Here is a 16,311-nt window from a genome sequence, read left to right as displayed (position 1 = left end):
TCATTTTATTTTTATTTTTGGCTACTAACTATTTAGTTGTTAAAAATATTTACTTCTTTTTTGGCTACCAATTGTTTAGTAGCCAAAAACATAATTTTATTTTTTTTAAATTATTTTGTCTACAACCTGTATGTATTCCGTACAACTTGTACTATGTATAAATAAAGCAATACATATATTATCAATCATTCCACAATTTGCATCTATTTCACTTCCAACTATCCAAAAAGGGGCCACAACAAGGAAAACCCATAAAGGGAAGCTAAGAAAGCTAAAGACATACAGCAAACAAAACAAAACAAACAACCAAAATAGAAGAAGCATCCAAAATAGCTTCAGCAACGAACAAATTGTACGAGACAAATCTAGCCAAAAAAGAAATAAAACAACAAAACAGTTTCCAACAGAGCAGGTAGTCCACAACAGCAGCAATAACCAACAATATCAGTTGCACCAGCTGCAGCAGCAACAACCAACATTCCAACTATAGCAGTATTGTTTCCTAACAAAGTAAGCAGCCAAATAGCAGCAACAGCAACCAGCAATACCAGCCATAACTAGTAACACTAGTCAGTTGCCAACAGCAAGTAGACTAGAACCAACCACTGCCCAGCTTCAGTAAACCCAAGCAGGAAATGCACCAGCTCAAACATAAGATTACATCTGTTCAACCACCGCATAATAGGGGCAGAAAAAATAGTTAGTATAAATAACCTCACAAACACTCACATATCAGGAGCCTGGCATATAGATGTCACAGTCACTCAACCCACAACATCCCTAAACATGTACCAGTAAGACCTGCAAGAACTCATTACGGGAAATGATGGGCACAAATTTTAGTAGCTAAAACTATCTATATAGTGACGAAAACATTTTTTGGTGGCCAGTTGAGGCATTTTTAACGACTAAATTTTTTAGTCGCCAATAATTAATATTTCCCTGCTAAAAAAAATTAGTAGCTAAATATTGTACTTTTGCCGACTAAAAAAAATTTTGGTCGCCAATTCCACAAGTTTTGGCGACTAAATTTTTTTTAATTGCCAAATTTGATCGCCAAAAGTGTATTTTGTTGTAGTGTTACAAATAAGTAAAACAGTTTATCAATTTTAATAATTTAAATTATAATTTTTTATGAATTTGTAAATATTTTCTAGAAATACCACTTATTTGCAAATTTTTTTTATATAAAAAAAACAAGTATTTAAATTATTATTACTCATAGAGCCGTTATTCTTATTCCCCTTTACTTCAAATACACTCTCTTCTTTGTACTTATTATATCTAGAGGGGGGTGTATTTGGACAAAATGGAATGAGAATAGTAACTAAATATAATAAAGATAATGAAGAGAGTGTATTTGGAGTAAAGTGGAGTAAGAATAGTAGTTCCTAAAAAATGAATGCGTATAAATAAATTTATTTCACTTTTATTCTCTCCTACTGGCAAATAAAAAATTGGGCATTTATTCATCAATCCCTCTTCACCTAATTATGTTCAACTTATATTCTAATAAGTCCTATAAATTATTTTCTTATATTCTAAATTATTTTCTTATATTGTAATAAGTCCTATAAATAACATAATTACCAAAAAAAACCCTAATAATAATAGGGTGATATACGTCTTAATGTTCACATTGACAGTGTAAATATTGTGAATGTTCCGTGATGTAAACATTCACTCTGTCAATGTAAATATTCAAACGTTAATGTAAACATTCACACTATCAATTATAACTGTTCACATTACTAAATTGCTAAGGGTTCAAAAAATATTTTTAAGGATAAAATTGTCTATAAAATACAAGTATGCTAATTAAGATTTGGTAGATCAAATGTTTAAATAATAAGATTTATTAAAATATAAAAATATATTATGAATTAATTGAGATATAAGTACTCTTTCTTAATAAATTTCCCATAAAAAGTATAATGATAACATTAATGTTAATTACATGTTTTTGAAACAGCCCTTTTTATATTTGAATTGACAAAATTATTTTATTCTTTACCGATCACAAATTACTATATTATTTTTATTTTTCAATTTTTTGATATAAAATTATGAGTGTCACCCTTCATGGCAATCACAATATACTTGGGGCACCGTGGCCGTAACTCGGGACTGTTAAATAACTTCTCCTTTAAATTATATAAGTTCTTTGATTTGACATTTTTTAATTGGGTTTGGCATCTTTTAAATTGTCATTTCTACTTGAGAGATCATTTGAATTAAGTAGGCTCATTTTGAAATTGATTTCGATGATCTGAACAGTTTATTTTTTTAGATTCGTTGAGTACAATATTTATAAAAAAAATCAAGATGATTGAATATCGTTACCTATATGTTTAAATCATATTTGTTTCAAAAAACGAATGAAAAATATAATTTCAAAAATAACCATCAAATTTTTGTAATACAAATTTGATTAAAACATATAGCTATTGATATCCGATTATCTTATTTTTTATATGAATATTTTACTCAACAAGTCTTAAAAAATTAATAGTTCAAATCATTAAAATGAAATATTTAATAAATTTTATAAACTTTTCAAATTCTTTCATATTAAGATATGAATATAAGGTAAACCTAACATTTTAAAATTATTATCAGAGGTTATTTGGAATGACCTAAATAAATGTATTTTTTATCTTTTTATAAAAAGATGTGCAAAAAATATAAAGAGATGATATGATGAAAAAAAATAAAAAAATAAAAAATATATACTTATTTAAGATAATCAAACTTGACCTCAATGTTTCCATTTTCATAATTGTGTGGCATTTGCTTGCAAACCGCATTTGAATATTGGGGAAACAATCATTGTAATGTTAGAAAAATAATTATAAATTAATAAAAAACTTTTTGAATGTAAGTGAATATTTGGGAAACAATTATTGTGGGTTTAAAAAAGTAATTATAAATTAATAAAAATATTTTTTGGTACAAGTGTTGGGAGTGGTGTGACTTGTATTAAAAAATTTTTTTTACTAATTTATAATATATATATATATATATATTGTCTTATTTCCTACTTATATAACATTTTCCTTAAATGTTTGGTACTACGTAACTACTCAATAATATCCATTACAAAATTAGTGAATTCATTTATGATTTTATTAGTGTTAAACTTGAAAAAAGGATCTAAAAATATATTTATTTTTTTGGGAACCAATGAGTTGCACTTAATTTACAATTGTAATGTGGATGTTTGAGATCCATTTCGAATGATCTGAATCGTTTAATTTTTAAAATTGGCCGAGAATAACATATCTATGCAAAAAAAAAAAGGGTTGATCGAACATTGATACTTTAGATTATTGAATTGCATTTTTTTTAGAAAAAATAGATAATTTATATTCAAAATCATATGTATTCTTCAATTTTACAAAATAAATATAATTCGAATATGTAACTATCGATATCCAACTAAAATAATATTTTACATTAATTATCTCCTCAACAAGTCTCACAAAATCAAGAGTTCAAATCACCCAATTGAACTCAAAAATGGTTCATGAAGTCCACCAGCCCCTCTCAAAGAGGGGGATTCTATTTGAAGTCAAATTATGTCTTGATACACTCAATTTAAATTTATAAATTTTAATTCCTAATATATCTTAATTTGAATTTACTAATAAGGATAACACATATTAAACTCTACAATAATTTTTTTTTTCCTCATGGTACACCCTAATCAGTTATTCCTATTTAAATCTCTGTATCTTCTTTCCTAAGAGACCAAAGTTATTTCTTCTACTTCTTTTTTTTTCCGTCTTCATTCTCCTCCAAAATTTCAATCCACCCTACCAAAACTCACCATCATCATCAATATCATTATTTTTTATTATTTTGAAACCCCAAACTCTAGAAGAAAGTTTGAACAAAATCAAATAATAGATGAAAGAAATAATGAAAATAGTTTTTTGAAGCAACCCATCAAAAAGTAGGTAAGTATTCATATAAAGGGATTTCACAATTTTTGTAGAGCATTATCAATTATTTTCTATATTGTTTTTTGATAAAAATTAAAGGATCCAGTAATTAAATTAACAATAACATATTATTGAAGTTATTCTTATTTTGTCATTTAAATAGTACATTATTTGAGAACTACTCTTTTTTGTTAGTGCCTTGTACGGGAAAGAAATAAATCTTCTCGTATAATCCTGTTGATCAAGTCTGCGCTCCTCCAAACATCGTCGCTTTACTCCCTGAAAACACAAACGTGAGCTAGCCGGCGGGTGTGTGCTGGATACCTCTTCGATGCCTAAGTCAGCAAAATAGACAAAGACAAAAAGCTCTATGTATTTGAGAATCAAAGTTGTGTGTTACCTCTCCATAGGTGATGTTGTAAGCTTTTATAGGTTCCGCGTGGCACAATCTTAGTAGGACTTTTACTCCTCCATGTAGAGTCCTCCTAGGATTCATACTCCTGAAAGATAATGCCTATCCTTCAACACCCCCCTCACTACATAAACCAAGTGAGATGGTTCTATCATGGTCAGACTTCAACATGACCGAGGTAAGCATAGCTATGCTAAGCCGCAGACTAGACCACGATAACATTAGTTCGGCTCTTCCATTCACGGCTCTTACCTTGGCTCTTTTTAATGCTAACCACGGTATGTCTAGACCGGAATAACCAATACTCCGGTCCAAACCGGGATATCTTTTGTGAGCAACGACCAAACTTACCATAAGCTCTTTTGGGACCGGAGTAACTTCAGGTCTCTCGCGGGCCGGAGTAACTTTACACCTCTCTTGGGCCGGAATAACTTTACACCCCTCTTGGGCCGGAGTAACTTCATGGCCTTTTTACTCAGCCCTTCGCAATGTGGCCCATAACGGCCCATTACCCAACTCGGCCCAATTTATAAGTATAAATTACCCTCTCAATTGCCCCTTAATTCCATCTGCGTAGCATGATAGGGATTACCTCACTACTAGAAAAATGATTATTTGCGTCTAATTTTTTGCGACTGATTATTTAACCGTCGCAAAAAAAAATTATTTTTTATATTAAAATCTCATTTTACTCCCCCCCTCCCCCCCCCAAAAAAAAAACACAAAAAAACAAAAACGTAAAACGTGACCTATATCCATTTTTTCCTAATTTTCCAAATCTAAACTCCTTTCTTCTTCTTCTTCTCTCTCTCTCTCTCTCTCTCTCTCTCTCTCTCTCTCAAAATCTATCTCGCTCGACTCTTTCTTTTGAATCTCCACTCTCTCACTCGAATCTTATTGTCTCTCTCGCTCGATAGTGAAGATTTGAAGATTTGATTTCAAAATTTGAAGATTTGAAGATGTTGTTGATGAAGATTTGAAGCCAAATATTTGAAGATTTGAAGATGCTGTTGAAGAAGATTTCGATTGATTCATAATCGAGATTCATAATCGGTAAGCCTAAATACTTCTCTTTGTCTTTCTCTGTAACGTTTGACACATCTTCATCGATTCATCTTCATCGCTCGAATCTTACTCTCTGTAATGACACATCTTCATCGCTTAATTTGTAACATGTAAATTGAACATGAATTACTCTATGTAATGGTTGATTAATCTGTAATCTTCATCTTCATCTTCATCGATTACTTTTTGTAATGGTTGATTAATATGTAATGTTGGAAAGTTGATTGAATAATAATAAATTCAATCTGAGCATATTGAAGATTAATCTGTAAGCTTCATCTTCACTGTTTCGAAATGCTCAGATTAATCTGTCTCTGAAGGTTAATTGAATAATAATAATGTTGGAAGGTTGTTCCCAGATTTCCAAGTTCAGTTCAACAAAGGTAAATTGCATTTGCACTGGTAAGCCAGTTGACAGGGATAAAACTAATCTGTAAACGGTACACACACAAGTACAAACACTCAAGTCTTTTTGATCGTTAGGGTTCAAAATTCACATTAGTAATATCGAAAGTGTAATTGAAAGTATGCATTCAAATCTGTTTGTAGTCAAATTTTTACTTAAGTAGCTATGATATTACTTAAAGTTACATAGTACACTGAATTTGTAATGGTTGATCAGATCATTGCTTTGAATAAGTCATAGTACGTTGAATCTGGATTCTGTTTTGTTCAGTAATTTATCATTGAATTTTCCTGTAACTCAAATCCGAATTATGATCCAGAGAGTTTGAATCTGAAATGATTTTTTTCTACATTTAGAATTAATTTCTCATATGAATTTCCTTGTCTGCTTGTCTTCATTGTTTGTAGATCAAATTCTGGAATTCTAATTTGAATTTATGGTTTTCTCACATTCAAAATAGTTGGATAGAGTTTCCTTGAAACAGAAGGTACGCACAGTTGCACTTAAGGGTTTTGGCATAGAATTGTTTTCCCCTTAATTTTTTAGAGAGATTCTAGGCTGGTAGTATTTTGGTTTTCTTTTTTTTTTTTTTGATCATCTTTACTTTCCTTTCCCTTTTTGTTTTTCCTGGTGATAAAGAAAGAAAAAAATGGAGGGGGTGGGATCGTTTACATGGCATGCTTATAATGTTACTATGCCTGTGTTGCTACATGTTGCAGGTAGTTGATGCTCCTGAGATCTTGACAGTTATTGGGAAAATCCCGCATCTGTCGGGATTTTTGAACTCTTTATATCATTGTCAGTACAAGTCATTTTTCTCAGCATTTGGTAAGTATTTATCTTGTATATCTCATATTTGGTAAGTGTTTTGTTCTTAAGAGTCACAGGGTGTGGCTGGGAATATGAGCTTGAGAGAGGTGCAATACTTACAAATTTACGAATTTTACGTTTTATCAATTTGTATATATACATATGGAAATTATTAACACATTATACTAACATATTGTAGGTGTCAGATGCATCTAGTGGGCAGCAAGCTTTAAAAGAAAATGAATATGTATGCATTTCTCTTGGTATTACCTCTAGTTGTTATACCCAAAATGTACTGGTAAAGGATCCCTTGTATATTGGAGCATGAATCTTTAATATTTGGATTTTTTGTTTGTTGAACATTAAGTTTCACAGCTAAGAATGAATGAGTGTGAACAATTTTAGTATTATTGAGTGTCTAATAGAGGTCAAATTTGCTTTATGTTATTTATTGGCTAGTTAGAAAGGAAGTACCTTTTCTGCTTCTGATTCCGTGTAATATTTTTCAATGTTATCCGATGATGGTAATGCGTAGGAACCAATTCCTGTCACTCAACTTGTAAGGGAAACTGCAGCTGTTATGCAGGAGTTTACTCAGTCAGGGTAAGTGTTCTTTTCGTTTACATCTCATGAAGTCTGTCATATGTTTTTCAGCTCTATTCATACATTCTTCACGTTTACTATCAGTTTTAAATTTGCAAGGCCAAGGCCTATCCATCTTTCTTCTCCTAAATGGTGTATATCATTTATCTTTTTGGCTAGAAATCTTGACTGCTGTTTACTTGAATTCCTCAGAATTGTAATATGTGAGCTGCACTTGCCAACCAACAAGTTAATGGTGTTTCAATCCAATTGCGTAGATTTTTTTTTTTTTTTTTTTTTTTTTTTTTTTTTTTTCGGATTGGTAAGGAGGCTTGAACTTTATTAGGGGAATGCAACCTAAGCTACTGGGTGTGCCCTATAGATAAGTTCATTGTTAGTGTTGATGGATATTTGTAGTAGGAGGGTCAAGCTTTGCTGTAGTATCTTTACCCTGCTGGTTGCAAGAAAATATCCTAGCGTGTTCACTACGGTTTCAGCCTAACTCATAACTAGACAACACTTTTCCGGCAAGGCAGTTGAGTCTCTGATATCGAAGTTGATAGACTAATTACACCATTTGGTGGCTTTAAGGCTTGTGGTGTGCTAGGCAGCTTGCTTGATCAAAAGAAGAAAAAATTATATATATATTGAATGTAGCAAGAATTTAAGAGGCAACTCTATGATTCATGAAAGCCTTGGAGTGCTGGGAGGTAAGTCTTGCAGGAGGATCTTCACCCTTTTGGTTGCAACTTGCAAGAAATAAGGTTGGTGGTGACTGCTAAGTGACTTGCTTTTAAAATAAAAAATAAAATAAATAATAATAATAATAATAATAATAATAATAATAATAATAATAATAATAATAATAATAATAATAATAATAAAATTAAAAAAACTAAAAACTGGGTGTAGCTTTAAAATTTGCTCTCGAGTTGTGAGAGTAATTCTTAGGAGCTAGGCCCAGTTAGTTGTTGCCTCTTTGATTCATGATCTGGATGCTGTTTGCTTTATTTAGGCCATGTTTCTCTTTAATATAGGTTCCTCCCTCACATTCTGCATCATGTTGACTTTAGAAAATTTTCCTTATTCAGGGGCATACAGATGGCCACATGGCGTTACTTCATGTCAGTACTCACTCGTTGACTGTAGGTGATCATTGTGTGGGTAAGATTTTCATTTTATACAAATAAACAGTTTGTGCAAGAAATGAATTGGTACTTCTTACCTGCAGCTATTTAATAGTAATTTTTTTGGTGTAATAGTAATTTTTTTGGTTTATCAATTTTTTTGGTTTATCAGCTTAAGGCAAAATTATATACAGAAGCTGAAGTATTACTGTTCTTAGGGATTTTGCGATATGTCATGGTTAACATTAGAATGAATTTATGTTGACTTGGTTGATGCGAGACATGTAGATCTTTGTGATATTAGATGTTATTTGAAGTGCTTGAGAGAAGATGGAAGTTAAATCTTTGTCATATTAGATCTTTTGTGATTGTTTATCATCACTTTTCACCCAAAGAGTGCCAACCTTGCTGAAAATAATTCATTCAGTAAGAGCATTTTCTTCATTCCTGTAGGATAAGCTACTTGAATCTTGTCATATCAGCTTAAATGGAACTGTTTGGAAAAAAGGGTGACTTCATCAGAAAGAAAAAAATGGTGACTTCATCAGATTTTTCCATATATGGTCATTTATAGGCTTTATGGAAATAACAGTTCAAGGTGATGAGTTTTAAGTTAAATTCTTTTGTGAGAAAGGAATGGCGCCATTCAATTTCAGTTGGAAATTCAAACAGGAGCTTAGTTCTTCACCATATTTAGAGACTATAATGTTGCCTTAAGTTTATCTAATGGCATGCTTTAACATTTTGCCTTACTTTCAGGTTGAGACTGGAGGCAATCCAGGTGTCCTCTTCAAGACGCACCCTAACATCAACAAAGAGCCGTTTTCCAATGGATTGTATTTTTTTCATAAAAGAATTTTTCCCAAGTTTTTAGTTGTAATAACTCACATATGGCTCTAATTTTGAGACTCAAATGGAATGCTTGATTAAACTACAATGCTATACTGTCTAAATTCTTGTTATTACTACTCTTAGAGTGCTTAACGTTACACTTTTTTCTTTTTTTTTCTTTTTTTTTTTGCGACGGTAACAAGATGGTCGCCAAAAATCATGTTAGTGTTTTTCTTTGTTTTTTGCGACGGAAAAATAATGGTCGCAATAAGTAGTTTAGGCAGTTGCGAATAATTCGCGACCTTTGCTTTGCCGTCGCAAAAAGTATTTGCCACCCCCACATTCGCGACCCCCATTTACCGTCGCATAGGCCGTCGCAAAAGGTCTTTTGCGACTGTTTTTTTATTATTTGCGACGGTTTATAGCGGTCGCAAAAAGTGATTTTTTTAGTAGTGCCTGTTGCCAGCCGAGCTAAAAAATTTCAGAATTCCAACCGAGCTAAAACCATTTAGCCTTTCCAACCGGGTAAAAAACCCTTTTAGCCTTTCCAGCCGGGCTAAAAACCATTTTAGCCTTTCCAGCCGAGCTAAATTCACACCGGGCTGTACTTGTCCAGTCAAAACGTCTCTTCAATCACAGCAACTGAATCGCTTCTCATTTCTATGACACGTGGCCCCCTCTGATTGGCCCAATGCAGCTGTCACGCCGTCTTCGTACTCCATGAATTTTGAACAGTTCCCGCCTCTAGTCCTTCCATCAAAGCAAAACTCTTTGTTTTTTCGAATCACTCACCCCACTATTCATTTCCTCATCTCTCTCTTTCGTTCCTGAACTTGTTCAACCCTGAATTTGTTGAGTTCGTGTTCTTCATTGCCATTGCTTCCATCTCTGATTTTTTTCCTCTTAACCTGGTAAGTTTACTCAAATCTGCCTTGTTTTTGTTGTTTTCGCATTTACTTTTACAATACATGTATTTTTTGTGTTTTTTCAAAACACATACCTTTCTTTCGTGTAATAAAACCTCTGGCTTGTCACGAATAAATTGAAAAACACCGATTTTGATCCAAAATCATAGTATAACCGAACTAAAAAGTCGTTTGTAGTTGATGTCATTCTAGGCAGACCATTCAACCGAACTAACACTTCACGTTATGCCATTAGTTTTAACAAGTCAAACCACCTTTTGTTTTAACTTAGCCAAGCTAGAAATTCGCACTAAGTCTGCATAATAGTGCGTCTGTTAGTCTCAACCACGGCCGAGCTATAACTTGGGGCTAACCCAGCCTTCGTAGTTCAGACCGAACTAAGAGCGCTACCCACTGATGCTCAACCGGACTAACAAATCCCTTGCAAAAACTGAGCTAACAGACCTTTTACTCAAACCGAGCTAAGACATGAAGCATTTCGCATAGCCGAGCTAGGACTTCATTTATCTTGCCGTTATTTCTTCTTAGCACGGTCCTACGATCTGTGCGTAACACCCTTGTTTTTTACCTTGCAGACTTAGGTTGCCCAGGCATTCCCTTGAGCACTCAACCGAGCTACTCAGAATCATTTTCCCACCGAGCTAACACCCACATATAATTTATTCATAACAAACCACAAATGGGAAAGTATAGGTTTTTAGTTGACTCTCCTGGCGCAATGACTGAATTTCGCAAGGACTACCAAATCCCAGATGATGTCCACCTTTCACTGGCCGAGCTAGACATCATCCCTTGGGGAAAGCAAGGCTTTGTCCCTTTTAATGTTATTTCAATCGTAGAATGCGGTCTACATTTCCCAATACAGCCCTCCTTTATGAATTCCTTAAGCAAACCAAACTCTGCCCTACCCAACTTTCCACTAATTCCTACCGTATAATAAACGGCATTGCCGCGCTAAACGACCGGGCTGGTCTTAACCTCGGGCTTGCAGAACTCTTCCACCAATATTCTATAGGATCCGCCGAAGATGGATGGGTCTATTATTTAAGAATAAGACACCGGCGTGAAAAGATAATAAAAGATACTCCAGACAAAGATGTGAACGACGACGATTTCTTCTGGGTATTTGAGAATTTTGAGGACCAACAAGCCCAGATCCCTAGTGACAGAATAAACTGGAACAAGGGGGTAGTCGGTAGGTTTATCTCAGCTCCATTGAACGCCTTTCTTTACTTCGGATTTCAATATTTGAACTGGACTAACAGTTGTCTTCTTTTTATGCAGACTCGAACTTCCTCAAGTCACAGTACAACTACCCTAACCTAGCTACACTTCGTGCCGCGCTTCGATATCCAAGCCGAAGTTAGACCGAGCTATTGAATTTCCAGCCGACCTATCGATACAGTGGCAAACGAAAGACCAAGGTAACTGATTTCTTGTTGGAGGCTTCGCCTGAACCGGACCCAACCTTGCCCCAAATAAGATTAATCCCTTTAACTGCTGAGCAAGAGATAGCCAAGAAGAGAGCCGTGCGAGCCCTTCTGACTGAAACAAATCCGACCGAGGTACCGCCAGCTGGTCAAACTCAAGAAACCGTAGTAGCTCTGCCTTCTCAACAACCTTCATCATCTCGCCCGAAGAAGCATGCCTGGACTACCCAAACCGAGCAACGTCTTGTTGATGAAGATGAAACCGTGGTTCCTCAAACCACTCTGCCAGGCCCTCCACCGAGCCCACAACCGGAGCGCTCTGACCAAGCTACCTCCTCCAAGTGGGCTCCAAAAATCACCTTTCAGAACCGTGCAATCATGGATTCGGACTCAGTGGTCGTAGAAAAAGACCACCTGATGGCCTTCAACTTGGCTAAAGGTGTTTGTCTTCCAGCCGACATGAGGCATCATGACCATCTGACCGAGCTGAAGGCCCTTCGCTCGTCCACAAAATTCATGGTGCTGGTGAGTTGCCCCTTTATTTTTTCTAAAGAAATTTGTCCAATCTAACAGCTCGGTTATACTGAAAAAGTGTCTTACCATCCTTTTGCAGGCCATACAGAAAAACTATATCACTCACAAGCGAGTGTTAGAACTTAGGAAAACAACAAGGTAAGCAATGGCTGAAGCTGAAGCCAAAACGGTTGAGCTAGAAGCATCTCAACAGAAGACCACCGAGCTAGAGGCCGAGGTCACCCGTCTGACCGGACTAGTTACCTCGACTAATGCTGATAAACAAAGGTCCTTGACACTGATGAAAGACAAATACCTTCGTGAGCTGGCCAAGCTCGAAGGAAAAAAGAAGGCCGAAATAACGGAGCTTGAGAAGAAGTTGGAGGCTGTAGAGGACTGGGGCTTTAAAGAGGGTGAAGCCCTATACATTAAGCAGTGTGAAGCTAAAAAGGATCTCTTTTTTAAATGCGGGTGGAGGGGTGCTGTGGTGCAGCTCGGTCATGGGCCTGAGACTGAGGTCTTCAATCCTCCTCAATACTTTATACCGAGCTCACTGGCGGAGTATGCTGCTACCACTCAGCAACAGTTTCTTGAAGATTCAGATGAAGAAGAAACCGTGCCCAACGATACCCCGGTTGTCAATGATCCCTCCTGTCATTCAGCTTGGTCGGAGCCAACGGTGGAAGATTTGACTGTCGAACTACTAACTGAAACCGTGCTTCCAACCGAGACCATACTCTCGACCGAAACCGAGCTTCCAATTGAATCCGGGCTGCGAGTTGAACTTGATGCGGATCTTGATGATCTGTTTGCCTGACTTTGCCTTCTTCTTCTTCTTGCTTGATTTCTGTAATTTTTTTTTTTGCTGGTCACAAATTGTAACCGGGCTGGGGAATGCTTTGAACTTGCCAATGAAAATCTTCTTTTTGTTTCAACTCTCATTTCGGTTGATCTCTATACTTGTATTTTACTTTCTGATTGTAGTCTTGGACGAGGTATAGCAATCGCTTGCCGAGATACTTTATATTGGTCTTTAACATTTGCAAACATTTGCAACTTATAAGTACACCTGCCAATCATTCTTTAGCCGAGAACCCTACCGCGGCTGAAGAATACTTAAAGTTGGTTTTAATCCGGCCAACCGCTCTTTAGCCGACATTCTCACTTCGGCTAACGAGTACCAAGAGTTGGTTTTGTCCAGCCAACCACTCTCTAGCCGATATCCTTACTTCAGCTGAGGAGTACTAAGTGTTGGTTTAGTCCAGCCAACCATTCTTTAGCCGATATCCTTACTTCGGCTAAAGAGTATTAAGTGTTGGTTTAATCCAGCCAACCACTCTTTAGCCGATATCCTTACTTCAGCTAAAGAGTGCCAAGTGTTGGTTTAATCCAGCCAACCACTCTTTAGCCGATATTCTTACTTCGGCTAAAGAGTACTAAGAGTTGGTTTAATCCGGCCAACCACTCTCTAGCCGATATCCTTACTTTGGCTAAAGAGTACCAAGAGTTGGTTTAATCTAGCCAACCACTCTTTAGCCGATGTCCTTACTTCGGCTAAAGAGTACCAAGAGTTGGTTTAATCCAGCCAACCACTCTTTAGCCGATATCCTTACTTCGGCTAAAGAGTACGAAGTGTTGGTTTAATCCAGCCAACCACTCTTTAGCCGATATCCTTACTTCGGCTAAAGAGTACCAAGTGTTGGTTTAATCCAGCCAACCACTCTGTAGCCGATATCCTTACTTCGGCTAAAGAGTACAAAGTGTTGGTTTAATCCAGCCAACCACTCTTTAGCCGATATCCTTACTTCGGCTAAAGAGTACCAAGAGTTGGTTTAATCCAGCCAACCACTCTTTAGCCGATGTCCTTACTTCAGCTGAAGAGTACCAAGTGTTGGTTTAATCCAGCCAACTACTCTTTAGCCGATATCCTTACTTCGGCTAAAGAGTACCAAGTGTTGGTTTAATCCAGCCAACCTCTGGATTGGTTTTTCCAGCCAACCTAAAGTAAAGTGTTTGGTTATTTCGACCAAACGTCCTGCAGCCTGGATCCTTATCCTGGGCTTAGGAGGGGTGTTGGTTTTTCCAACCAACCACTCTTTAGCCGATGTCCTTACTTCGACTGAAGAGTACCAAGAGTTGGTTTAATCCAGCCAACCTCTAAATTGGTTATTCCTGCCAATTTAGAATAAAATATTTGGTTATTCCAACCAAATGTCCTGCAGCCTGGATCCTTATCCTGGGCTTAGGAGGGGTGTTGGTTTTTCCAGCCAACCTCTAAATTGGTTATTCCTGCCAATTTAGAATAAAATGTTTGGTTATTCCGACCAACCTTGCTGTTGATGTCCCTAACTTACTTAATACAATCTCTTTTTACAGAATAAAACATTTATGCTGAAAAGAAAACTACTTGTTTTATTGGGGAAAAAAGAAAATTACAAGTATTTTGAAGAAAAGCTAAAAATAAAATAGTTTGAGATTGGCAGTGTTCCATGACCTGGGAATTGCTTTGCTGTCCTTATCTTCTAAGTGGTATGCCCCCTTGCCAGCTAATCCGACCACTTTGTAGGGTCCTTTCCAATTAGGCCCTAATTTGCCATCTCCTGGGACCAAGGTGTTTCCCATTACTTTGCGCAGCATCCAATCTTCGATCTTGAATTGCCTTGGATGCACTGTTTTATTGTACTTCCTGGATAACTCTTGTTGGTATGAGGCAATGTGAACTAGTGCTCTGTCTCTTCTTTCCTCTGCAAGGTCGAGCTCCAATGCTATGGCTTCTCCATTCAAGTCTGGATCAAAATTTTCGCTTCTAATTGTGGGGAGGCCAACTTCCAGCGGGATTACTGCTTCCATGCCATAGGCTAAGGAGAATGGTGTTTCTCCTGTTGATCGTCGAGGTGTGGTGCGGTAAGCCCATAAGACATGAGGAGGCTCATCAGTCCATTTGCCTTTTGCTCTTTCTAACCTTTTCTTAAGTCCATCCAAGATGACCTTGTTTGATGCTTCCGTCTGGCCGTTGGCTTGGGGATATACCGATGTAGAATTGTAGAACTCTATTTTGTATTCTTCACAAAAGCCTCTGAAGATTCTGCCATCAAACTAGGTGTCGTTGTCTGATATTAGGGCTTTAAGTATGCCAAATCGAGTAATGATATTCTGCCAGACGAACTTCTTCACATCTTTTTCCTTGATTGATGCCAATGCTTCTGCTTCCACCCCCTTTATGAAGTAGTCTGTTGTTTCCGGGTGCTGTTGGAAGTGGTCCTACTATGTCCAAGCCCCATATTGCAAAGGGCCATGGGCTGAACATTGGTAGGAGTTCTCTGGCCGGCTGATGTATTTGGTGTGCGAACTTCTGGCATTTCTCGCACTTCTTCACATACTTCTCCGAGTCTGCCTGCATGTATGGCCACCAGTATCCTTGTGTAATGGCTCTGTAAGCTAACGATCTTCCTCCTTGGTGGCTTCCGCACACCCCTTTATGTATTTCGAACAAGAATGCTTCTACTTTGCTGGGGTGGACACACTTTAGATAAGGTCCTGAGAATGACTTTTTGTACAATGCCATAGATGAGGAAAGCCAAAATCGCTGTGATTTTGCTCTAATTTTGTTGGCTTCTTTTTTTTCTTCCGATAAGACGCCGTCTTTTAAGAACAGTATGATGGGATCTATCCATGAGGGGCCTAGTTCGGCGCAACATACCTCTTCTACTTCGGGGTCCTCAATGCTTGGTCTCAGTAGGTAGTCAATTAGTAGTGGGTGAGGGATGGATGTATTTGCCATTGATGCAAAGCCTGCTAGTTCGTCTGCTCTACTATTTTCCTCCCTGCCAATCTGTTCTATTCTTACTACTTCAAATTTCTTGATCTCTGTTCTGACCAATTCTTGGTACTTGGCCATCCTGTCATCCTTTGCTTCATAGTCGCCAAAAATTTGGTTTACCACTAGTTGTGAGTCGCTGTAGACCATTAGTTCGGTGGCCTTCATGTAGAATGCTGATTTGAGTCCTGCAAGAAGTGCTTCATAATCCACTTCGTTGTTTGATGCTGGGAAGCCAAGGTTGATTGCATGCGCCACAACCAGGCCGTCTGGTGAGATGAGGACTATGCCAAGTCCTGTACCATGTCGGTTGGATGCTCCATCCACAAAGAGCTTCCACATCTCTCTAACGAACAGCTTCCAGCAAGTGGAGGGATCAGATGATGTCGTGGGGTCAAAAATGTTGCTAGTGTTTTCTTCAAGGTCCATGCTCACTGTCTGCCCCTCG

General features: G+C 36.8%; 1 long non-coding RNA gene across 1 annotated transcript; it reads left to right on the top strand.

The window, feature by feature from the left end:
* The first annotated feature begins 6,232 nt into the window (after positions 1 to 6,232).
* On the top strand, positions 6,233 to 6,884 carry LOC145813606 (uncharacterized). The gene is made up of 3 exons (XR_014356792.1): positions 6,233 to 6,314; positions 6,547 to 6,655; positions 6,837 to 6,884. It is a non-coding gene; the product is annotated as an uncharacterized LOC145813606 (long non-coding RNA).
* The last annotated feature ends 9,427 nt before the right edge of the window (positions 6,885 to 16,311 follow it).

Source organism: Camellia sinensis, chromosome 15 (genome assembly GCF_055761805.1).
Source record: "Camellia sinensis isolate YWXY chromosome 15, ASM5576180v1, whole genome shotgun sequence".
Lineage (NCBI taxonomy): Eukaryota > Viridiplantae > Streptophyta > Magnoliopsida > Ericales > Theaceae > Camellia > Camellia sinensis.
This window is presented reverse-complemented; position numbering and strand designations above follow the sequence as displayed.